Below are 25,363 nucleotides of genomic sequence, written 5' to 3'. Positions count from 1 at the left end.
CTTCAGGGTCGAAGCATAAGCAGAAGAAGGAAACAGCAGGCAGCAGTGATACTCTGTCTGCTGCTTGGTGTTTGCGCCCTCGGTTCACTCTTATTTCTCGAAAATGCAGAGAGTAAAGTTCTCCGAAACGTCATTAACCTTCTATCGGTGTGCATGGCGCCATATTTCAGAAGACGGAATTCTTCATAGGTACCACCTCGAGAGCCAAAATGTCACCTGCTTTGCGTGTGTTCCAAAAGACTGGATTATAGGTACTGCGATGTGACCGCTTAAACATTATCCGTTGCTTGGAAGTGGCTCATAAAACAAGCGAGGCATTGTTAGACAAAGAGGTGTTTTCTATGCCGTCCGACCCGAGGCTATATGACGAGGACCAGTGACCTTGAGGAGACAGGTTCGAATACCTTCACCATAGCCCTGCGAGCCGTCGGATGCGACGAAAAGGGAACCCAGTGCCTGGGGGTACAACTGGGCCACTCTGTTCCTGGGGGGATATAAATACGGGGAGCTGGCCCTCAAGGTTGGGGGAGTCATGAATCATGAGTCCCGGAGGACTCGGACCCAAGAATGACTGCGCTGGCGATGACCAGCACCAGTTGTAAACGACAGACCGGTCCACTCGTCAGCTGCGGCGCCCCACATCAACAAACCCGCAAGTGTCTGATAGTAACAAAAATCTGGCCTTGGGCCCCAGCCGGGGGTTGACACTAAAACCGTCCGTCGTAACATAAAGTTAGCTTGATGACGTGAAGTTACCTCATTGCGAGCCAGCTGCTATCTAGTGAGGACGTGGGCACCGAAGCAGAAGAACTTAATGTCCAATAAATCCAATTACCAATCCAGAACCCGAGTCTAACTACTATATAAACATGTGACTGTATAAATATGAACATAACACAAAATATTTAAGCCGCTGAGACCTTCAACATTAGAATTCTTTTCGATGATGAGTGTGCAACGGACTATGAGGAAATATAATACGTGTAGTATGATAGGCCTAACTGTAGAGTGATAATTTGCAAAAGTATATTTGTATCTTTACTAGACATACATAAGTTCCGATGGGATATGAAATATCGCAAAGAATGCATTTGGAATTTTTTTGTTCCACTGGATTGGCCTTTTCCCCTCTTTTATATCACTGCATCAGTATCGGCAAACGATAGAGCCAGAGCACTTTCAGATATGTTATCATAATACAGCACGCAACTAACACGATTGGAGAGTGGAATTAGCAAAATGTTTAAGCCTTCATACCAGATATAGGTGTTTCGGACAGCTTCAAATAAATTTATGCGGCATAGGGAACCGAAGTATGTAATTCCACTGGTATCAGGATCACTTAAATAGATTTCCACTGTTTCCAAAATGAACGGTCTGCTTTTTGTTTCAGTATATGTGAGCTTTCTGTAAATTTGCAGAATTTATTACAGGAATATAATGATTAGCCTTATTCAGTTCAGATGATGTATTCCTGTATTTAAATTTCTCTGTTTTGAAACATTAGAAAATATTTCCTTCAAAATCAATTACTATATATCGAAATTTAATATTATAAGCAGCCAATTATAAAAAGCGCAATTAAAATCCCACAGTGTCTCCACACGATTTCGAATAGAGATAAAATGTTAATGTGCATTATTCTTACAGCATTTGAGAAAGGAGTTCCTCCGTTCGCCCATCCTGGACTTCAAATGTGTCGTATAGAATACAAAATCAGTTTGTCGAACTTAACTACTCTTGATTCGGGTTTCTTTTACAATAAACTGAATTGTAATAACGAAGTTGATGCACTATACCGTGTGATTTCAGAAGAGTTTATGCTTTAATCCGCGTATGTTGGCAAACTTGCTCTTGTCGTGCGATTCTTCTCACTTAGCCATCGTTGATATCATCCTATATTTCCATGAATTTATTATAACATGTATTTTTTATTGCTAGTGGGGTGGGACTGAGTCCCTTGTACTGCGCCCACTTCTGGCCTATTGTACCAGCCCCAGATGACAGGTGAGGGTGATTGTGGAGTAATTGGTGGAATGAAGATTGGCAGGGGAAACCGAAGTACTCGGAGAAAACCTACCACAGCGCCACTTTGTCCACCACAAATCCCACTTGACCAGACCCGGGATCGAACCCGAAACGCCGCGGTTGAAAGCTAGCGACTAACCGTTTGAGCTATGGCGCAGCCTCTATTACAACATGTAACTATAATAGGTGTTTATTTTTGAAAACAAAATTTACATGCCAGTGTTATCTCTTCGTCGTAGAACACCGCAATATCCCGCAGGTTTATCACTGACACAGGCAAAAACGCATTTTTCTTCATAAGTCTTCAGAAACGACTTCTATAAATGCATTCTTTCCCAAATGAATGTAAATTGGTATCGCAAACTTCAAGTAAAATTGTGGCTTTATCTTGATCATTGCGGCTCATGCAATGAACATAGCTTATGTACGTCTATCACATAAAAATAATTCTTAAATCACCATCACATTTTAGCAAAAAACTACATTTTTTATTGCATTATCATATTTTCATTGGTCTATGTATATTTTATTTTATAGTAAGAAGGCGACTGAAATAAATAAGCACTTACCTGGCGTTGGCAATAACACTCTGCAAAAGGACTTGAGACCAAACAACTTTAAAAAAATGTACAGGTAAAATTGTCCCTTCACTTTCTTTTAAAGCACCACGACATGAAGACGTAAAATAAAGTGAAATTATGGCTCCATTCATGCTTAACATTGACACTAGATGGAGGTGAGTGGTCAGCTTCACTCTGTACTTCCATGAAAATAGCCCCAGATACCCATTAGTAGAAGACTGGGTGGCCCAGTATGGACACTGTGGAGAATCTCTTGCTCCTACAGGGAATCGAACACTGATTCCTCAGCCGCGCAGCTGCGTAACCCATTGCTATTTCGAATAATAACATTTTACAGACTTCTACTCCTATCAGAACACAACTATTCTTGTTTTTCCTTCAGTTAATGTTCTAGATTCGAAATAAATTTAACATTATATAATTTTCTGGTATTTACAGGCATGACGTCACATGACACCTTCACTTTATTCCTCTTCCTACCTTCCTTTTCTCATTCAAATCCCCTCTCTTCCCTATAGTTTGTTTCGTTCATTCTTCTTTTCTTTCGTATCTCTTCCCTTTCTTTCCATATTTCAGATCCGTTATATTTTATTAAAATGATTTTCAAGGACTGAGGTCTTCATACTTCCAAGAACTGGAAACATTGTACGAGAAAGTAAGCTCGGATCCAAGTACATCCATTGAGGAATTCTGGAAAACGATGGAGACTCTTGGGGTAATCTGTTTCCGTATCTAGACTCGAACCGAATGTTTCTTACATTGTGCTCTAGAATAAGGTTTCAAAGATCAGTGCACTAAGTTTCACTTCATAATGCAGTCCCTTCACGCGACGTGAGAAACATGGGAGGAAGATTGTACTTGTACTTGTAAATTAAAAAAATGCTTTCATAATAAACTTTTGTTACATATTTAATACTGAGTTGCATACTCACAGTCGGAAGATTATTTATTACCTCCACTTAAATTATTTAATTTCTGACTGATGCAGAGTCTTAAACATATTTTACATTGCCTTGTGTTACTCTTGTTCCATTTCTTCCATTGCAGACATCTGATGACAGTAAGGTTTAAAGTTTAAATTTATAAATTATACAAGAAGTTCTTGACAGAAATAATCACCTACTTTTTTAAGAAGACACGGACCGCATAGAAAACGACACATCCAATAAAGCTTCTATTATGTGTGCATTTGTTACCGTGGTGAAGTTTTTACCGAGTCGTTGCCTAGCAACGATATAGGATACACATACAGACACACAGAATGATGAGGAAGATCTGTGAAGATCGCCGCTAAGATGGGCTCGGGTGTCATGATATACATACCAAGTTTCATAAAGGTTGGTTCAGGCATTCATAAGTACTCACGGACAACATGATGATCTCATGAGCATAATTTTTTTCTTCTTCAAGATAAGGAAAGTGGGCTAAAACGATTAAACTAAATAGTTTAGTTATTGTAAAACCAGATTTGTCATGACACCTCACTGTTAGGAATATTCGAATAGTTTAATGGTTTTGAAACCGACGCTTGTTCCAAGGGCAGAAAGAGAGAGAACTTCATTTTGAAACTTCCTGTACCCGTTGTAAGGGAAAGTAAAGACATAAAATGCCATGCATGGTGCTTGCCTGTGCGTGTGCTTCATACATTACTAACAAGCGCATGTCACGTTCCGCAACTGCAATGCAATCGTACGCTGAGAAACATTTATTTCCACAATCGAATATATCTTTTACTGGCCACCAGAGTACTCCTTCGGCATTTAATGCTAGCCATTCTCGATAGCAAAGTGACTGGAAATCCTACAGAAAAATGCATGTAGAAAGTAAGAGGAACACATTCTGGACCTGTCTATTTTATCTTCTTTTGTTTGGTCAGAAAGCACTCAGCAGTTCCTGCCGTATTTTTGAGTCTTTATCGTTGTTTCGGTCTCTCATTTGTGTTTCTCGCCTCAGATAATTCTAATACCAGCGATTTTCGTGAAATATCACAAGAAACGTTTCTTGCATTTGTAGTCAGTACAAATAAGACACTCAAGATGAACTGTTTAAACAAATAAAGCTATCCCTGTAACATGCTGTGGAGGCCCATAGGGTTGTGACATATTTAGGGTCCCACATTATCTAGACAATCGGCTCACAGATGGCGGCAAGGTTGTCAGCCTTACGCGCCGGTCGCGCTTTACTCCCCAGGAAAATTATTTAATTAATTTCTGGTACTCATTTCTGTTAGAGGCTGAGTCGACCCCAGGGCCATAGTGCGGCTGTAAGGATTAGGTCAATTGAGGAAATCCACTTCATCGGGACTCGAAACCGCGACCTTCCGACTTTAGCATAGTGCCTCAACCAACTACGCTACCGCGTGCCCACACCTATAGATGTGTTTGGTCGAAATGTATTACGAACTATTTTATTTTGAAAATTGTTCTTTATTCTAGTGATTTGCTCTCATACTTTCTAGAGAATCGGCTAACAGATGACGGTGAGGTTATCAGCCTTACGCGCCGGCCGCATTTACCCCAAGGAAGATTCCTGTTGCTCATTTATTTTAAAGACTGAGTCGACCCCAGGGCAATAGTGCGGCTGGAAGTATTGGTCAATTGAAAAAATCCACCTCATCGGGATTCCAAACCGCGACCTTGTGGCTTATAGTATAGTGCCTCAATCAACTACGCTACCGCTTGCCCCCCCCCACCTATACTAATAACATTGTAATATCATAGAAAGAATGGACATATATTGCGGTTATATTTCCAATCCTATAAACAATTAATGTCACTAATAAGGAAAGTATTCAAATGCCGTAACCGGAAACACAATTTTAGTGACTACTAATGGCTCAGGTTGTCAGGCGGTAATATGGGTAACAGGTAACAGGTTCAAGTGTGCGCCAGGTTAAATTTATGACAAAAGTTTCTGGTTCACATTCAAATCAGATACAATTATCATTCAGAATATACCCATATACATCAGTTAACTGACGTTTCTGGTTCATACAACCTCATTCAATATCTTGAAACTCACTCGACGTGTGAAAATAGAATGTAACTGAACACTCCATGGCACTGATGTGTTTATAGAGTATCGTCTTCTTCGTGCCTAGATGTAACGCTGTGTAGTATGATAGAATATACCGACGTTTCAGAGGAACATACTGCCTCCATCGTTAGGGTAGAAAAATAATACTCTACTTGCTGTTTCTAGTTGGTTTCAAGATCCTAAATATGTAGGCAGTATGTTTCTCCGAAACGGCACTAAATGTCTGTTACATTGCACCGTTTCCTATCCCAGAAGATAGCGTTTTCCATTGCCACGTCAGACCTCACAAGGTGTTTATTTATTGTAGGGCCTAAGTGAAGAACATCCCTTTACACTTAGACTGATACAATAGAGACCTGTCTTTGCGAGTCGTATAGATACAACACAAGTTGTAAACAGTCTTCCTACACTCCGACATGTATTCTAAACCGCTGCCAAACTTGAATTGGTGTGGCAGATTATATGAACTTTAAAGGGGTTCCTAAACTCGTTAACCCACATTTACATTGTCTTCTACTTGATTACGTTGCCTTGTAATTTTGTATTGTACATGAGTCTGTACTTCAGTAGAACTTGTTTTGACTTCCCACGGTCACACTCAATAACCAGTTTTGTATTTCGTTGTTGTTAACATATATCTTTCTTGTATAAAATCAAATTTAATTATTTGTAGAGATAAAAGGTTTAAAAGTGAATCCTGGCTTCGCCTCTTCGTACTCAGTATATTATTGGTCTACAGCTTTTGGACATTCGCAAGAAAATATTCGTGGTGTCAGTCAGTCCATTCCGAAGTAATTAAATATTGTACTAAATACAGAGAACACAGATTGGAACCAGACATATTTTAATCACCGCTGAAAGGAGAAAAGTCACATTCATATTTTGTGTAAATGTTCTCAAGTGGAAATAGGCCACGTTCAGACTTCGTTTAGAAACTTATGAAAGAAAGTATAAAATTTCAGACGTTCTCTAAATGTTCCTAACCCGACTTTTTTTATTGCTAGTGGGGTGAGACTAAGTCCCCTGTACTGCGGCCACTTCTGGCCTATTGTACCAGCCCCAGATGATAGGTGAGGGTGATTGTGGAGCAATTGGTGGAATGAAGATTGGCAGGGGAGACCGAAGTTCTCGGAGAAAACCTGCCCCAGCGTCACTTTGTCCACCACAAATCCCACTTTACCAGACCCGGGATTGAACCCTAGCCGCCGCGGTGGAAGCCAGCTATGGCACAGCCACTTCCTAACTCCATACGGACCGCATTAAATTTTTCTTTAGAAATTTCGTGATGAAGCAGACCAAATTTAGACTTCCTGTAAGCACTAAGTTGAGACTAGTCGCATTCTGACTTACAAAAAAAAAATTCCGTGGTTTGAGTCCGCAAAGCGAACTATACCGACCGAGCAAACAACGCTTGTCGGTGAAGTTAGTGCCAACTTTAGCGGACAGAGGGTGTCATGTGGTCAGCGCAACGAATCCCCACGGCCGTTAATTTCTGTTTTCTAGACTGAGGCCGCTATTCCTTGAAATAGATCCTCAGTTATTCTCACGAGGTTGAGTGGACCCCGTTTCAGACCTACTACTACTCAGAAAATCTGGTAGCTCCGGGAATCGAATCCGGGACATCTGGATCTGTAAGCAGGAACTCTGACCACTATGTAGTATAGTGTAGTGTAGTGTGATGTAGTATGATGTAGTGTGATGTAGTATGGCATAGGTAACAAATTTGTAGTAGTTATAAGGGATACTTTGATTCTTTTAGTTAACATGTACATGACAAGTTTCGTAATCTTAATCTTAATATTTCCCAAGAAGAAGTTAGTTATGTATTGACCTCGACCTCTGATAAGACCGTCACAAAAGCACGTTATGACTAGACAGAAGGGTTCAGAAGTATCCCGCGTTCAATAGATCATACGACCAGCTATACAACTGCTCATTATATCCTTGTGGGATGAAATGATACGCTGAACTTAACTGTAAAATGTAAGTATGATATAAGTTTTAGTATGTGAAAGAGGAGAGACCAACAACATCTGGTCGAGTGTACATCCATTGTACTTGAAGATTTACTTATTCTATTTCTGGAAATTATAATTAAACTATTTTCTACACTTAACTTTCTTCATCCTTCGAATTCCTTCGACTCTAGTCAAGACTGAGTCCTCATCCTACGAATTAACTGGAACTTTATAGAAGATAATTATACGACGTCTTATGGTGATGCCCCGAAGAGATCACTAGGGCTACACGACAACTAGACCACAGAGGTGGTAAATTCGTATTTAGACTTAGCGTAAACATTATGGAAGAAAGTAGCTTCCATTCAGGCTTTGTGGAACTGGCCCAATGAAACACAAGAAGTACAGTGTTGTACTAAAATAGAATATTTTGAATATGTATAGCTTATCCCATACATGAGCTTCATGTAATAAAACCATTAATACTTGACAATTGTTATTTAAAAAAAATGACGTCAGATTAAGGGCAAGAAAGGAATGAGTCGATGACAAGAAGACTCCACGTGTGACTCGGAAGTGCCAGTGATACTGTGATAAATCCGTTGCCAGGAGACGACTAGGGAAGACTGAAAATCCTAGTTCGTGTGTAACGGTGAACTGGAAAGTGTGTAGAACAGCGGTAGCGCTGTATTGCCTGTAGTCCCGAGTTGTGTGAATGTACAAGGTGCAATAAATCCAATCATCCAATCCAGAAACCCTCCTGGAAGTCACGTACACCCCCTATACGTGACATTATATACCTCATCATGATTTAGAGAATGTATTATTTTGTGTGATGAATATTTAACGAAATGTGTCTGAAAGTAGTGTGCAATTAGCTTTTCGACAGTAGAGTTACAAATCAAGCGATGCAAATCAAAACTGACAGGATCTGCAACTTGACAAGGAACGCATATAGGGCATGTGCTATACACCGATGTTCACCCTTCCACCCGTGTTTACCTCACAAGTAATTCCGTGGAGGAGAGACCTTCTCAAGAAGCTAACAGCCGAGCAACTAGTACAGAAATTCTTCTCATTTTATGGAACCTCTACATCCATGTCCTCATACCACATTTCTTTAAGTTTTTTTCCTTTATCCTCTCATCCGTGTCTTGAGATCCTAAGCGCTCTTTTCACTTTAGATTTTCAGACTTAATTTCCATTATCTATTTCTCATCTTTCTCACTCGTGTATTCGTCCGAAGGCGTGTGTCTATCAATATACAGCAGCTCGAAGTTTACGGAGTACTTCAACGTCTGTTTGTTCGGTTCCTTATTCTCCTTTGTGTTTGGTTGTTTACATGTAACTCTCAGTCTTTTTAATTTATTTTCTGAAGAGTGGCATCGAATGTAAACATGCAGCAAATTATTCCTCGAGATTAGACCCGCAATCTCTCCGAATCGCTTTCCACTTCAATACATATTTATATAGCGAGAAGGCGCCGTGTTGTGGCGATTGGTAACGCTGGTGTACGTGCTTGCATATAAGTGCAGTGGTAATTCAAGTCGGATGTATTATGAGACTGCAACTGTTCGTTCAATTACCACGACATCACTTCAGCTGGTAGAGGTGAGATATACGTAAATGTTTACTTGCGTCTTGAAGCAAAACAAACCGAACGACGTGGCGAAGCTCAAATTTTGCCATGGAGTGTCGCATCAATAAAAATAAATCGTAGAATCTTGTTAAAAATATGCACTTTAAGAACTGAATGTATAAAATTCATGGTAAAAATTATCATAATTTCCTTAGATTTCTTATTGCTAATAACAATTCCGCCGAGCACGGTAGCCGCGCTAAGGCATGAACAGTCTTCGCTGACTCGAACACTGGGATCGTGGGTTCAAATCCCACGCAAAGGCATTGATGTTTGTGTGTGCGCTTATTCTGTATTTATGTTGACCTGTGTGTAGGTAGCGGCCTTGCGACGGGATGACCCCCCGTCCAATGAGGCCTAAGGTCTGTGGAAAAAAGATTACGAAAACGAAGATGCCAGGGCCCAACAAAGGGCTGTAGAGCCATTGATGAATGAAAATGAATTAATATAAATTCCTATATAATATCGGTATATAAAATAGCCAAACGTCTGGCCGTCTGTGTCTCCTTTCCTCTCCGGTTCTGTGCCTCCCATCCTTCTGTCTCTCCTCTCACCGCCTACAAGATTATCATTTTACGCCTTGGCCTTTTGTGTTTCACGTCCTTCTCAGTCAATCATTCCACTCTATATCCTTCTGTGCTTTCCTCCACGTCCTTCTCATTAATCATTCCACCCCATATCCTTCTGTACCTCCTTTCATTTTCTCCCCAGTTTAATCAAAATATTTCTGTCATTGGAAGCCATATAACAAATTTAGTTAACAAACAGTCAGTACATGTATCAGTAAACATTAATGGAGTTATTTATATGATCGATATGCAATGCGGAATTGAAACAGTAAAGAAAACTTCCAGCTTTATCGCTATGTTGTGCGTTCTTCACTCATAAAATGGAGAACTCAAAACATAGGAATATTTCTTTTCGGAAAATACTTAACGCATGTAATGAATTCTGTTGTCACGCTAGACCTTGTCGGTGTTGCCAGAAACAGCTGTATGAGCCGTGCTTTCATGTGTACGGGAGAGGCAACATTGCGAGATAAGGCAGGGCATTACAAAACAACAGAGTGAGAATTTCTCTAACGATTAACACACACACACATAGTAGCTTTTAGTAATGTCCCTGAATTCTTGTTGTCACACGAGTTACGTACTGTAAATAAATGCTGCCACACTTAAACTCAACTGATACAATGTATGCTCAGAAATCTCGGCTCACAGCTTGGTTATCGAGCGTAATTCAGTTTCTAGTACGTGACATTCCTCAACCTTGTCAACGTCTAGTGCTTCTGTGTCATTACAGAAATATCAATGTTTAATTATCTCAGTGAACTTTGATACTTTCACGGCAGTGAATGTTCAGATTATGGGGTTCTGGGCTGTGACACCGTGTAGTCTTGTAGAAATGATACCGATGATCCTAGGAATATGCTGCCCCCGTCATCATTTTATTACAATTTCAGATCGGCACTCACTTATAAGAAGAAATGTCTGAGAAGTAAATAATTACATATAAATTGGCACAATCTTTTCGTCTGCCACACAGAAATGTAAGGAATACAATGTACAAAACTATAATTTTGCTTCTTGTTTAGTATAAATGGAGTGGAACTTGGTCTTCACTCTGGCAGAATAATGTAGTATGATGCAGTTCGAGAACAGAACGTAGAGAAATTAGACCTGACTGGGCACAAGTAAGAGGAGGTTCGAGTAAACTGCATAATACGCACACAGAATTACTGAGTTTTTGGGCTTTTTTCCATCTTTCCGTATTTTAGAAAATAGAAAACACGACGTTTAGGTAGCTGGATCTGTCTCCCTCCTCAGATGAGGGGGCCAAAACACCTACTCAGTTAGACCCCTTAGACAGAGCTAATCTCGATCACTGCCTAATCCCTGTCAGATTTTCACAGTATTTGTGCACAAATTTCTACCTCCTATTCTATCCAGTTGCATGCATGTGCGTGCTTTATCACAGTTTTTATTGTATATCTTCTTGTTATCTCCCGCCGAATTAGCTTGGTCTCAGGTAAGTAAATAGGTGTGTGAATCTGAGAGGGGCTGTCCAGTGATTGAGATTAGCTCTTTCTAAGGGGCCCAACTGCTTCCGTGTCTTCCCCGCTCACCTGAGGAAAGAAACAGATCCAGTTTACAAAACGCTGTGTTCTCTACTTTCTAGGATACCGGATGGACAAAGTCCAAAAACCCAGTAATTTTGTATGTTAGTCACTATCGTTGGAACCCTTTAGAATCTACAAAATACGCTGTTTTATAACTTGTACTCTTCACAGAATATTATCAGAATGTTGCACCAATGAGGATGAGGTGTGTGGAATATGTTAGGCGCTGAAGACTAAGTGTGGATGAAAGGATAATATTAAAATAAAATGCAATAGTATGACTTCAGATATGGCCAACTGTTCCAATGGTAGGCTATTTTGAATACGGTAGTGAACCATCTGCTTCCACAAAGGTTGGAAATTCTTGCATTAACTGAGCTACTGTTAGCATCTCAAGAAACATTCGGCTGCTGGGTGACAAAAAATATGTTTTATGTAGTTTATGTTTCCCTTTTTTATAAATATAAAGAGACGTGACGCTCCCCAGTCGTTGAAGAAACAGCGTTCAGCTTCTTGCGCCTGTGGGGCACATAACGAGAAGGTCTAGCCCCTGTCAGGCCGTGAAAGCACAGTAGTGCGGGTTGGAGAACTGAAGAAGAAGAGTGTGGAGAATATGAAAAGAGAGTAGATGGAAGAGATGTGTACGATGGAGGACAATATGGAGAGAAGTTGTCCTGCTGTCCCTCTGTACTTAAGCAAATGATACGGAGTATGATGGAGCGCAAGAAAGTGAACAGTTTCACGCTTTCATAATGTCGGCAGTACATGCAGGCGAGCAAGTTCCCTCTACGGCCGCCCCCTAGCTCAGGAGGAGCCGGGTGGTCTCCAGACTCGGTCTGAACGTGGGGAATCGAACCTCTACAGCTCTGGCTCTAGTATTCAGAACATGGAATAGAAGAGGAAGAAAATGAAAAAGAAATGGAACATAGGAAAGGAAAACGAGAAGAAAGTGGAGGAGAAAGGAAAGAAGACAAGACGACAAAGAGAAAATTATATTTCTGTTTTACCTACATGAATTTACTGTTCATAAAACCGCAGCTCCACAGAAGCGACTTAATCATGATGAATTGAAAGTGAAGAGAACAAGCGGTAGCTTACAGGAACACAGGAGGAAGGACGATAAATGAGGCACAGAGAAGAATTCTGAACGATATGGAAATTTTCTAATTCTATCTGATGAAAGAAGAATTGCATTGTTCCTGTATGTGGAGTGGCAGGAGTGCGGTACGTACAGAGATATATTATGGGTCTACTTAACAAAACACTACAAACGTTGTCTTCTTTTATATGAACTTACACTGCTTTGAAATGCAAATGAAATTCAAAGTACTGCTTTTAATTGAGCTCAAAAATGCAACGTTTGTTTTTTCGGACAACATTGGCATTGAATTACTAGTTTGTCGAGAAAGGGACGACACTAAATTAACTATTTTGAGGTTCAAATTACATGTAGTGTCCTGAGGTGGTTGTGGCTAACACTACATGTATCTTTTTTCTCTGCTTGCCATATCATGCGTATGAATTATTCGGACAACATTGGTATTAATGTAAATTTCAGTGTTCATAGAACACTGTATGGTTTACAGTAGAAAAATCTTATTAGTGAAAACTATTCAATAAGAATTTATACAAGTATAGTCTGTGACATAACGACTTTAGTCCATCGAAAGCCAACCGACGTTTCGAAACGACATGTCTCAGTCTTCAAAGTCGAAGAATAGACCAAGCAAGAAACCAACACGAAGCAGGTAGCAGGAAGAGAAGACGAGGCTAACTTGTGAGACAGTGAGGGTCAATATAATCACCGGAATTTGTGTCAGTTCGAGAAAATTATATATTTAACTAGAGTCACGTCTAAATTAATTGTTATTTTCACGTCGTTACTAGATGACAGACGAAGTCAGACACGAGTATTATAAGAAATATTAGGAAACTTACAGACCAATCAAAATACCCAATTTGATGACAAGAACTTGTGCTAGTCGTAATTTAAATCTTCTTGTCTGCGTCTCTTCTTCTTAGATTGTAACTGTAATATCTACACATTCTTCTTTGAACAGAGAAAGCAATGATACAGTATTTGAAACAAGAATAGTAAAACATAGGAGATAGAACAATAGTAATTATTTTTGTAATTCCTTTTGTGGATTTCACTTATTGTAATCGTGGATACACAGCCCGTATGTCCTAAGGATCTAAAGGAATTTATAACGTGAAAAATAATAACAACTGGAAATAGAATCATTGGGAAATAAAATGACATCCAATTTCAATGTGTTATATCCTTCGAGGTAGGAAAATTAGTAACAATCCAATGGGCAGCTGTTGCGTCGTTTTCCTTTCTCCGATAGAGGGTCTTTCTGCGTCAGTGGGAATTTCATGATCTACTGGACCCTTAGCGGAAGCCCCAACCACAAGCAGGACAGTGAAAACAAATATCCTTAAAAATCTAGTCCGTTACACATGGATCACCAGTTTGATGACGTGTCACCAACGTCCTCACCGTAACTTCGTCCTTGTGGGGTCTACCAATCTATAAGCACATGAAATCGATTGCAGATGAAAGACAGGTAACAAGACGCACGCATCTGAAGGGAACAACCAAGCAAAATTCATGACAAGGATAGGAAAGTGTAAGTAAAGTAAAGCTATCCCTGTACCAGGCCGTGAAGGCCCATAGGGTTGTGAGACGTTGAGGGTCCCACATTATCTAGACAGTCGGCTCAAAGGTGGCGGTAAGGTTGTCAGCCCTACGCGCCGGCCGCGCTTTACTCCCCAGGAAAATTATTTAATTAATTCCTAGTACTCCTTTCTGTTAGAGGCTGAGTCGATCTCAGGGCCATAGTGCGGCTGAAGGATTAGGTCAATTTAAATAGTCCAATGATCTCATCAGGACTTGATCCCGCGACCTTCCGGCTTGTAGCATAATGCCTCAACCAACCACATTACCGCGTTCCCCTAGGAAAGTGTAGCTTATGTATTTTTAAACCTATCCCATTTAGCCTTGAACTCAGCGGAAGGGGAGTGCAAAGTGAGTTTCGTTTATCCATTAGAAAAACCTGAAATTTCGAAAGTCTGCGTTACGAAAAACATTTTACCCATGACGGATATCCGAGTAGGTTGATGTAACGTCAATGTATTTTTTAGGGTTCAACTTGATAGGTACAAAGTTCGAAACTTGGCGCGATTATAGACTCTCCTGAATGATATTCTGATGATTTTACTCAGTATCTCTAGGAGTATGCCTGGACAAGAAGTTAATCGGCCCACTATCCTCTCCTCGTGTTCTTCTTTTGTCGTAACCTTCACGTGAGATTCGATACTGTATATACTCTGTAGTTAAAACAGTTTTGTTAAATGACCACAAAATCAGTCAGCTAAAGCTCAAACTTGAATATCATATGCAAAACAATGTTATTGTTTCCATACTTTCAGAAAATTCGGTGGATGTAAACTTCGCTGTAACTACGGAATCCAGATAGCCATAGGAACAAGGGTTCCACAGCCAAATTTTTCAGAGTTGAGAAAGTATAAAATTGATTATAGTTCAGAAGGAGAGTGTAGCTTCGGCCATTTAGACAAAATAGGACGCTTAATAAAATCGAATATGTTCTTGAGAGAAGACGCGCAACACAAACATATGTACATCCATGTAATTTCTAGAATGTACAGCCCCAATGATATTAGAGAAACAGTCCGAAACACTGATATGACAAATCGTCAACTTCAGCCCCGTTTTGTGATGGACCTGTGAATAAACTTAGAGACGTTTTCCTAGGGGTTTCTTCTGTTACAGGGGAGATAAATGAGATCTGAATATGCTGAAAGCAATAGAACAAAATATTTTATTTCAAATTTATGTGAAACATTGAAGCACTTGAAGAAAGCAGTCTTCTGGGATGTGGCACCGTGTAGATGTGGTGTTAACCGACGTTTCGGAGGAACGTATCGTCTCCGGTATCTGTACCGGTTCTCAAGGTCTCTTCGCTTGCGGATTTCTTATTTTTCCTTCTACCCTGAAGACGGAGGCGATACGTGCCTCAGAAACGTCGGTNATGGCCCAGAAGAAGCATGAATGACGCTAGAAATCGATTGTGTCCTAATTTTCTCTTTTTCAAATACGAGGGATAGGAGGAAGAAGGCGAGTGCGGTACGTGACGAGGGCAAAGAGGAGCAGCTTATCACCTCCGAGCAAGGGGTTAAGGGCTCTCCAAGATGATGTCTCTAAGTAAATAATGGAATTAACAGCTCCGACCGAGTTTTCATTCAAACTTTCCCAGCGGCACTCCTTGTTTCCTATTAAGTTTCTAATCGATTTATTCATTTCCATTTGCTCCTCCTATTTATATTCATGAGACTTCAGTGGCTTATCACAGTTTCTTTAAAATGACTCGCAATCATATCTTAGTCCGAAACCTTCCCAATTTACAATTTAAAAATTAAAAAAAAAGTTTTATTTAAGAACTACGTTTTGTATTCTGTTCTAGTTATGAAATAAAAGCAGATAATTATAATGAAGCGCTAGATCTGTCCGAAATAACTCCATCGTTACATATTCAACAATTTATTTATTTCTACATCATAATAAATAAAACAATTTTATTACATGTACAAACAAAATTGTTATAGAAACAATTCTCACTGCTGGACTGAGATAAAAGTATATTTTTGGAGACGGAAATAAACGAGAGCTAGCATATGCCACTCTCTGACAACAAAGGACTACTCTAAGAGTATGAGGAAATATGAAACAAATTCAATTTGTAACTACACAAAATTACACAACTTTTGCAAACTGTTAATTCTGTTCCGTCGGTTAGTCAGTGGAAGTTTATATTGAAGAAACAAATATTTCGAAATAATTACTTAAAATTCTACGTCGTCTAATTCATGCTGTGACATAATGACATAGGTTACGGTTCTGTAGCAGGTACGCATAGGCTCAGATTATAATTATTTCAACTGTACACACGTTCCTTAATGTCAAAAAATTGGAAATAATTCTAAACGTGGGGCATATACTAAAAATAAATCACTGATATATTGGGTTTTTGGACTTTATCCATCGTCCTGGTTTTTAAGATAACTAATAAAAACACGACGTTTCGGAAACTGGATCTGTTTCCGTCCTCAGGTAAAGGGAAATGCCTATTCCGTTGGGTCCGTTAGAAAGAGCTAGCCTCAATCACTGGACCAGTGATTGAGGCTAGCTCTTTCTAACGTTATCCTTCACCTGAGGACGGAAACAGATCCAGTTTCCGAAACGTCGTGTTTTTATTAGTTATCTTAAAAACCAGGACGATGGATAAAGTCCAAAAACCCAATATATCAGTGATTTATTTTTAGTATATGCCCCACGTTTAGAATTATTTCCAATTTTTTGACATTAAGGAACGTGTGTACAGTTGAAATAATTATAATCTGAGCCTATGCGTACCTGCTACAGAACCGTAACCTATGTCATTATGTCACAGCATGAATTAGACGACGTAGAATTTTAAGTAATTATTTCGAAATATTTGTTTCTTCAATATAAACTTCCACTGACTAACCGACGGAACAGAATTAACAGTTTGCAAAAGTTGTGTAATTTTGTGTAGTTACAAATTGAATTTGTTTCATATTTCCTCATACTCTTAGAGTAGTCCTTTGTTGTCAGAGAGTGGCATATGCTAGCTCTCGTTTATTTCCGTCTCCAAAAATATACTTTTATCTCAGTCCAGCAGTGAGAATTGTTTCTATAACAATTTTGTTTGTACATGTAATAAAATTGTTTTATTTATTATGATGTAGAAATAAATAAATTGTTGAATATGTAACGATGGAGTTATTTCGGACAGATCTAGCGCTTCATTATAATTATCTGCTTTTATTTCATAACTAGAACAGAATACAAAACGTAGTTCTTAAATAAAACTTTTTTTTTAATTTTTAAATTGTAAATTGGGAAGGTTTCGGACTAAGATATGATTGCGAGTCATTTTAAAGAAACTGTGATAAGCCACTGAAGTCTCATGAATATAAATAGGAGGAGCAAATGGAAATGAATAAATCGATTAGAAACTTAATAGGAAACAAGGAGTGCCGCTGGGAAAGTTTGAATGAAAACTCGGTCGGAGCTGTTAATTCCATTATTTACTTAGAGACATCATCTTGGAGAGCCCTTAACCCCTTGCTCGGAGGTGATAAGCTGCTCCTCTTTGCCCTCGTCACGTACCGCACTCGCCTTCTTCCTCCTATCCCTCGTATTTGAAAAAGAGAAAATTAGGACACAATCGATTTCTAGCGTCATTCATGCTTCTTCTGGGCCATATGGTCCGTTTTTTGTAATTATATGTGATTTAATTGATTAAATGAAACACGACAGGTAAATTAATTGAATTAATTTAAAAATTTCAGGATTATACGTAACGATTCACAATTATTTTGTTTCCCACTCATCATGTATCCTCAAAATCAGTGTACATTTCTTAATAGACATGTTAAAGAAAATATAAGATACATGTTCAAACACCACTGGAATTTATTTTCTAAGCAGGTGTTTACTATCACGAAATTACATGTAATTCATTTTACTTTACGCTAGGCGAACAGAGTTTTAGTAAATTTATTCATGATTTAGGATTCGCAAACCGTAGTTGACAAATAACTGTAATTAATACTTCGCCACACTCTAAGGTCATTGCAGTGAAGACATATGTTGCCAGATTAAAAATTAATTTAGAAAATTAAAATAGTATTGCCAATATTTTGACAAGAAGCAAGGAATAATAAATTTAGTACTTTACCATCTGGTCGTTGCTCTAGAGATGAGATGAATTTTTAAAACTGTACATAATTCTAAGTCATTTTAAGATAGTTATCTTGGTGCGTTTGAGTAATGAATGTTGTTTCTTTGTCAGTTTTGAACTACACTTCCTCTCGCACGGCGGTAATGCTGCCTCAGTTCTCTGTGGCCAACCGGGCTACGCGGACGCTGCCTCTCAACTGTCTCGTCTAGTTATGCCGTTTCTCTTAACGCTCAAAGCCCGCCCGGGCCAAAACCCGAGCGCTCACGATCTCGCACGAAGCCTTCTTACGACAACTCTGGAATTTTAATCTTTCCAAACATTTTGACAATCTAAGTAAATTTCCTTCATATACACGATAAGTTATAGGAACATAGATCTGGTAGAACATCTGGTATAGAGCCACACGTATTCTCTTCTAAAACGTGTTCCACATTCCCCACTTCAGCACTGATATAAATGAATAGGAGTGTTTATTCCATTTGATATTATTCACTATAGACGAAATATGAATTGGTGAATAAATTTATTGACCACAGGTCGTACCTACAAAGAACTATAACACTATTGCTGATTTCCACACTACAAATCACTCCACACAAAGTTTTCTCAGTCTGTTTTTACTAGTCTTTACTTGGCAGTAGATCTCAACAATGGATATTTCTCTGCAGTGTTTTCATTATAAGCTTCCTGGTAACAAATCTTAGCAATGGAGATCCTTCCGTTCCGTTTCTGGCTGGTTAACACTCCACACATGAACCCTAAACTGCATTCTAAAAGTCGAAGTGAAAGTTACTTTACGACTGGCGGTTTGCCGCCAATCCGTTTGTCTTGACGACAAACCCCTTGAGGCCCAAGACCATAAATTTTTTCTAACTGAATTCTTGCGGTAACAGTCTTCATATGACATCCTCTCTGAAGAGAAGATGAGTTTGTCTCTTAACGAATATGCTTGGCCTTTCGTCATACGTACATTTCGCAATTATACCATTTTATTGAAAAATTCTTCATTTTGCACTCAAATAAATCCTCTGTCAGTATAGGTTTAGCAGGGCAGATCACGTCTGTCTTACTTATCTTATGCTACAATGGCAGCCTAGTCGCTTGAACGGTCGTAAGCTTGACCACTACTAAGTTTAAGTCTCTTATATTTTCTATGTCTGGCTTCATCTTGTCATATATTGCGCAAATGTTCATTCTCATAATTCCGTATGACTTCTGCTTGTCGCGTGCATAATTTTCCTAAATAATCGTATATATGGAAGGTTAAACGCTGTGAGCAAATTGCGGACCGGTGTACATCTTGGGAAATTTACAATTTACAAAACTTGTTTTGCAGGCGCTTCAATTTTAAGAAGCAGGTGTCTGCCTCTAATTCCCAGGCAGGACAATCGTGCGTTATTACTGATCTCATCAGTGCACTCAGTGCTGATTGCCTTCAAGATAATTCCTCGGCACGGACAATGCAGAAAACACAACCTCTATTGTTGAGGAAGCTCTTTTAACCCACCGTTGCATAGAAAGGTTGCGGCGCGGACCACATAGAAGCACAGCTCTTCTATTGTGGCCCGCTTTCGTTTCAGTGAGAACGTCTTTACGGGGCAGTTGCTTAGAAACGGATTCCAAGGACTGGACATATGTTACGTCCACAGGCAGGCTGGATATACAGAAATGTTCTTTTCAACAGAAGAATGAGACAGTCCTATTCTAAGAATGATTTGAAGTTTGTTTCGATATTAAGAAACAAGCTATAAGCTCTCAATTCCTTTATTGAATCTTACCCTCTTCAAACCATGAAGTTCGCCTGCTCGAGGGTTAATTTATTCTTTTAGATCTTTAATTTAAATCTTGAACTTAAGTATTTTCCTCAACAGATTCTCTTGGAAAGTCTTCAGCACTTGTACCCTAAAGTGAGACACCAAATTCTGTACTTGACAAAACAGCCGAAACATACCTACTCGTAACATTCTACTCATCCCGTTCCGTTCTCTTTCGGTGTTCACGGTAACGCCGTAGTTATGCGGCAACTTCTCCGACACAGCAGTGTGCATGACAGTATTCTTTCCTTTGCTAGGCGTTCTTGAGGTGTATTTGCGCCTACGAGTTTCAAACAGTGAAAATGCGTTTGTTTCATCGTATCATGTATAGAGAAACTGTTAAAATAAACACTTTAATTAATCGTGAATTTCATATTTACTTAATAGGAGATAGTTATAATATTTCCACTAAAGTTGTTTCTGTTAGGATGTGTCTTATCTGACAGAAAAGAAAAAAATGTTTAAAAATACTGCAAAGAGCATGCTAATCTGTTCGTAAGCCTATATAATTTCAGTAAAATGTACGAGTATATAAGAAAATGTACGGAATCATTACAGTGAAGTGCTTTATCATACCATTTTATTATGGATGAAATTTTAAGTCTCGATCTAAGACGTCAATTCATGCCTTTGTTGTCGCATTAACTGCAGCGGTACGAATGGATTTTAAAAATGGAGATCCATAGAATTAAAATTATATTGTCAATAATTGCTATGACCATTCCTCTTTGTGATGCGTTTTTTGAACTTGGAAGAGATAGATATCTTTCCTTATAACTCTATTAGTGAACTTCGCGTTTCCTACATCTCCCTTTTCGAAGATTCAATTACAGGAGCCATATTATGGAAATCAGATCGACGGTTGTTATTGTCTTCCGTGTGGAGGCGGAAACAAATACACCCATCTTAGTCCTGCGAGTCGTAGGAGGCGACGAAAAGGGAAGCAAGTTCCTGGGTGTATAATTGGGCTGCCTTATTCCTTGGGGATGTAAATACAGGAACCTGGCCCTCCAGGTTGGAAGAGTCAAGAATTTGAGAGAGTAAAATGTGGTCACGAGTCCCGCGGTGGTCGGATCTGAAAGTAGCTGCGCTGCCGAGGTCCAGCAGTAATTGGGAGCCCAATTCCTGGGGCTATGACTAGGCCATCCTCTTCCTGGAGTTATAAATACGGGGACTTGGCCGTCCAGGTGGGGGAGTCTCGAATTTGAGAGAGTAAAATGTGGTCACGAGTCCCGGGGGAGACGGACCTGAGAATGATTGCGCTGGCGAGGACCAGCACCAATTGTATATTACAGACCCATCCTCTCGTCAAAGAGAGTGCTGTGAAAGCAAGTATTCAGTTAAAAAATTGCTGGTCATGAGTATCAAGGGGCTTATCGCCAAAACGAAGTGATCGGCGATAAGCTGCCAGTTGTAAAGCAACTCTGAGTCTGAATCTGTTAGTGTTACACTTAGTGTAATTTAAACTCTCTGCGTTACACTAAAATGCCAACCTTCCAAACCTTTAGGACTGGAGCAATGTTAGTGTCATTCAGCGTGTATTTATGAAGTCTCTTTGGCAATACGGGGTATATTTATATTGGAATATACCACGTACTCGCATATGCCAGTGTAACTTAAAGCTTTATGTTCTTACTGTATCCCATTATAGACAGTTACTAATAGCATGAGTGGTTTAGGAACATTCATCTGTTACCAGTTGTGATTCTTGACGTAATGTGAAGATACATATAACTCGAGATACATTTCGTAGATACTGAACACATCTAAAGACATGTGAAAGTATCTGTATGCATTAGGGCGATTTATGTTTTATGTCATACGAGCACATTGTGGCATATCGACTGAAAGCCGGAATGCTATTATCAGAAGAGACGTCCTCTACTAGGTGATGGCATAATAAACAGTAACGCATTAGTGAAAAACGTCACGCCACGCAATGTAACCAATTTAAGTGCAGCTGGGAATGGTCTTCTCTGTGGACTCGCGCCGATATTGACGTCACACAGCAATAGAGCAATTGTGGGAAACGGATTTTTTTATTTTTCTGTTGGGTCCGTCCCGAGGCTATGTCATGAGGACCAATGGGACATCGGCCGAGAGTCTAGAGTGTCTTGAATCTGGGAGACAGATCCGTAGGAAGTTGTCGCGTACGGTCGCATTTGGTAGAGGCGTGGGAGGCCGAGGAGCCCCTATTGTTGTAAAGCGTTGCGCAGCAACGCCGAGCCTAGCTGTGAAATAGACACCAGCCAGCGAAGAGCTTGGAGCCGCCAGCCTCTGAGCGTGAGCCCGGAAGCATAGGAACGTCCACTGTTGGAAGACATTACCCAGCAGACTGAGAAGACTTAGTGCGTGTTGTAAACTGTGGAGTGCGCTGAATCGGCGATAGCGCTAGAAATACTTGCAGTTATGAGTCTTAAAGAGTCACATAAATTCGATTACCAATCCAAATCCCGTCTATAATCGATCACGTGACAATATAATTTTTTTGTATTCAATAACTCACAAAATGATAATATGATATAAAAGTAAAAAGATAAAGTTGTTCTTGTGCTTAACTAATTAAGCACCACCCCGTGAAAGTGTGTGTGGGGGAGGATGTAGAGATCCATGTTCTCTTGAGCTTAACACAAGTTGGAGGTGAGTGATTAGCTTTACGTTTCGGCCGCTTTACTCCCGAGGAAAGATCCCCCAGTAGTCATTGGACAGGAGACTGGGTGACCCACAGAACCGGTCTTGAATACATGGAGAAGAGCAAATTCTTGACCTTACTGGGAATTCGACTCCGGTCATTCTGTCTTCCAGCCTGCAGCCAGCCGCTATACTGGCTGCACTATTCCGGAGCTCAGTAATATAATATAATATAGTAATTTACAAAATGATAATGATCCTCAGACATTTGATTGATCTTCACGAAACGAGTGTTCTAAGCATACGAGTACATTCCTTATAAATCTGAAATGAGAGACTTGTTAACGTGATGAGTACAGCTTTCTCCGGTTATTTATTGAACTTCGAAACATTCAGTGGAGACAACTGATATTTTGTATGACAACCCATACTAACTCTTAAAACATTTCCAAAATTTTAAATACTAAAACGCGAGATTTATATTTAGTATTAGTAACGGAAGGCTAATTGGATTGGTCATGTTTTACGCAGAAACTGCCTTCTAAAAGAAGTTATCGAAGGAAAGATAGAGGGGCGGATAGAAGTGACAAGAAGACGAGGAAGAAGACGTAAGAAGATGCTGGATGACCTTGGGGACAGAAGAGGATACTGTCATTTGAAGGAGAAAGCTCTAGAGCGCATTAAAAGGAGGAATTGTTTTGGAAGAGGCTGTGGACCTGTCGTCTTGACAGATTCCTGATGATGATGATGATGATGATGATGATCCCTTTGATAACCATAACTGATGAAACTGAACTAGTACTCCCCCATACATCTTCATGACGTAGTGCTTAACTAGTGAAGCACAGGAACAGCTGCACTTTTACTCACAACAAACGACCACGTTTTGCACAGAACATCGATACACGTATTTACGGAAACTTCGTAAATTTTATAAAGTTAAGATGAAAATTCGTTCCATGTCCAAGAAATAAAACGAATTATTTTGATGAATCACTAATATAGGGGTCGCACATGTCATCGGACTGATAGAGGGACAGACCTATTGACGTCCTACTTTTTGTTTCCTTGTGTGGAATTAGATGTCAAGTCACAGGTGTTAGCTCGAAATGCCCAGGACTGTCCTTCTCCCTCCTCATTTTCGTCAAATACCACGAAATCACATGAAAATTTGGCTTCATTTTTGTCATGTTGATGTCGAGCTGAGGTTTCTGTTGAGACAACCCTGTTATATATTCACACATTTTATATTATAATTCATTCAAGTGAAAAAAAAATCCTACTGCTACGATTTCCTGTAAATTAGGAACTAAAAGTAAGAGAAGAGTCACGAAGAGAAATATTAAAATGAGAGTGATTTAAGGAAATGAAGGGAATGCAGAGACGTAAGAAGACACGTAGATGAAACTAGATGGCATAAAGGAAAAAGCGAGCGAAAGAGAAGGATGAAGGATCCTAATGTAATTAAGTTATCTTCTTGCGGAAAGTGGTATAAAAGAGATTCGGGAACAACAGGGACAGAACACAGGAAGAATAAAGGAAGAGAACAGATTGAGAAAAACAGAACCTAATATAGAAACGCATTGAAATATTGGTCAAATTACCTCCCATCTCTATCAGGTACACATGGTTAAACGGGCATTTTCCCTGTTGGAAGGATGACGACAATATTGATAATAAGGGGCATGCACCGGGAAATGTGTCATGCCTAGATCCAAGAATGACAATGTAACGGTTCTCTTATCAAGTCTTTAACCGCAAAGTAATTTCAAAATAATCCCATCTGTATTTTAATCCAGTTTCCATCCGCTGTAATTTATGGGGCTTCTGTTTATCCTTAAACAGCATGCTTTCAGTGTTTCGCATACATCAAATTAAATTGAGCAAAAAATTATTTGGCTTATATTCCGAGAACAGCCTATTGTAATCTCTACTGTGTTATTTAGTCTGTCAGGCGAACGATAGGATAAAAGGAACCATGAATATTTTAACCACACTCCGCATTGTTCATTAACATCCTCATTTGTATCTCGTTCAAATTTTCTTACTGTAAGAAACTGATGCAGTGAAGCTAAAAGAACCGACCATTTTTACTTCGATAACGTAGATCTAACTACGTGAAATGTGGCCGCGCCATAGCTCAGACGGTTAGTCGTCGGCTTCCCACTGCGGCAGCCCGGGTCCGAGACCAGGACAAGTCGTGTGGGATTTGTGGTGGACAAAGTGGCAATGGGCCACGTTTTCTCGGAATACTCCGGCTTCCTCTGCCAATTATCATTCCACTTACTGCTCCATATTCATCATAATCTATCATCTGGGGCTGGTACAATAGGCCAATCAGTGACCGACGCACCAAGTAGACTCACTCCCACCCAACCTCAAGAAAGTAACTAAGAAATCTACGTGAAATTTACTCTTCTTAGAGCAATAACTATGAAGAGTACTGTCTTCTGGAATGTTAAGAGTGTAGTCTGGTAGGAATTTATGGACGTTTCGAGGAACGTACTGGATACATCTTCGAGGTGGAAGAGTAAGCCAAACAAGCAGAGCAGTTTGCCTGGTGCTTGCTTTCTTAGATCCTTCTTCGAACTCGGAGATAGAGGCAGTATATTTATCCTAAATGTCTGAAAACGTCCACCAAACTATACGGCATAACTTCGTAAAAGATAATACTCTCATAAATCACGTTTAAAAACCCCTTACTCTCCGTTGTAGCTGCTAATGTCTCTCTCTGTATCTCTCTCTCATCGAGCGTGGAGGAATTTT

The 25,363-nt window shown here is 39.6% G+C and overlaps 1 protein-coding gene across 1 annotated transcript in view; it reads right to left on the bottom strand.

The window, feature by feature from the left end:
• Nucleotides 1-18,387, bottom strand: part of LOC111867071 — a 391,471-nt gene extending 373,084 nt beyond the window's left edge. Inside the window, exon 1 of the mRNA XM_023856556.2 lies at nt 18,150-18,387. The gene's annotated coding sequence lies outside the window, so the exon portion shown is untranslated. The remainder of the gene's footprint in view (nt 1-18,149) is intronic.
• Nucleotides 18,388-25,363: the final 6,976 nt, after the last annotated feature.

The sequence above is a fragment of the Cryptotermes secundus genome, unplaced genomic scaffold (assembly GCF_002891405.2).
Source record: "Cryptotermes secundus unplaced genomic scaffold, Csec_1.0 scaffold219, whole genome shotgun sequence".
Taxonomy (NCBI): domain Eukaryota; kingdom Metazoa; phylum Arthropoda; class Insecta; order Blattodea; family Kalotermitidae; genus Cryptotermes; species Cryptotermes secundus.
The sequence above is the reverse complement of the archived record's forward strand: the minus strand, read 5'-3'. Positions and strand labels throughout refer to the sequence as shown.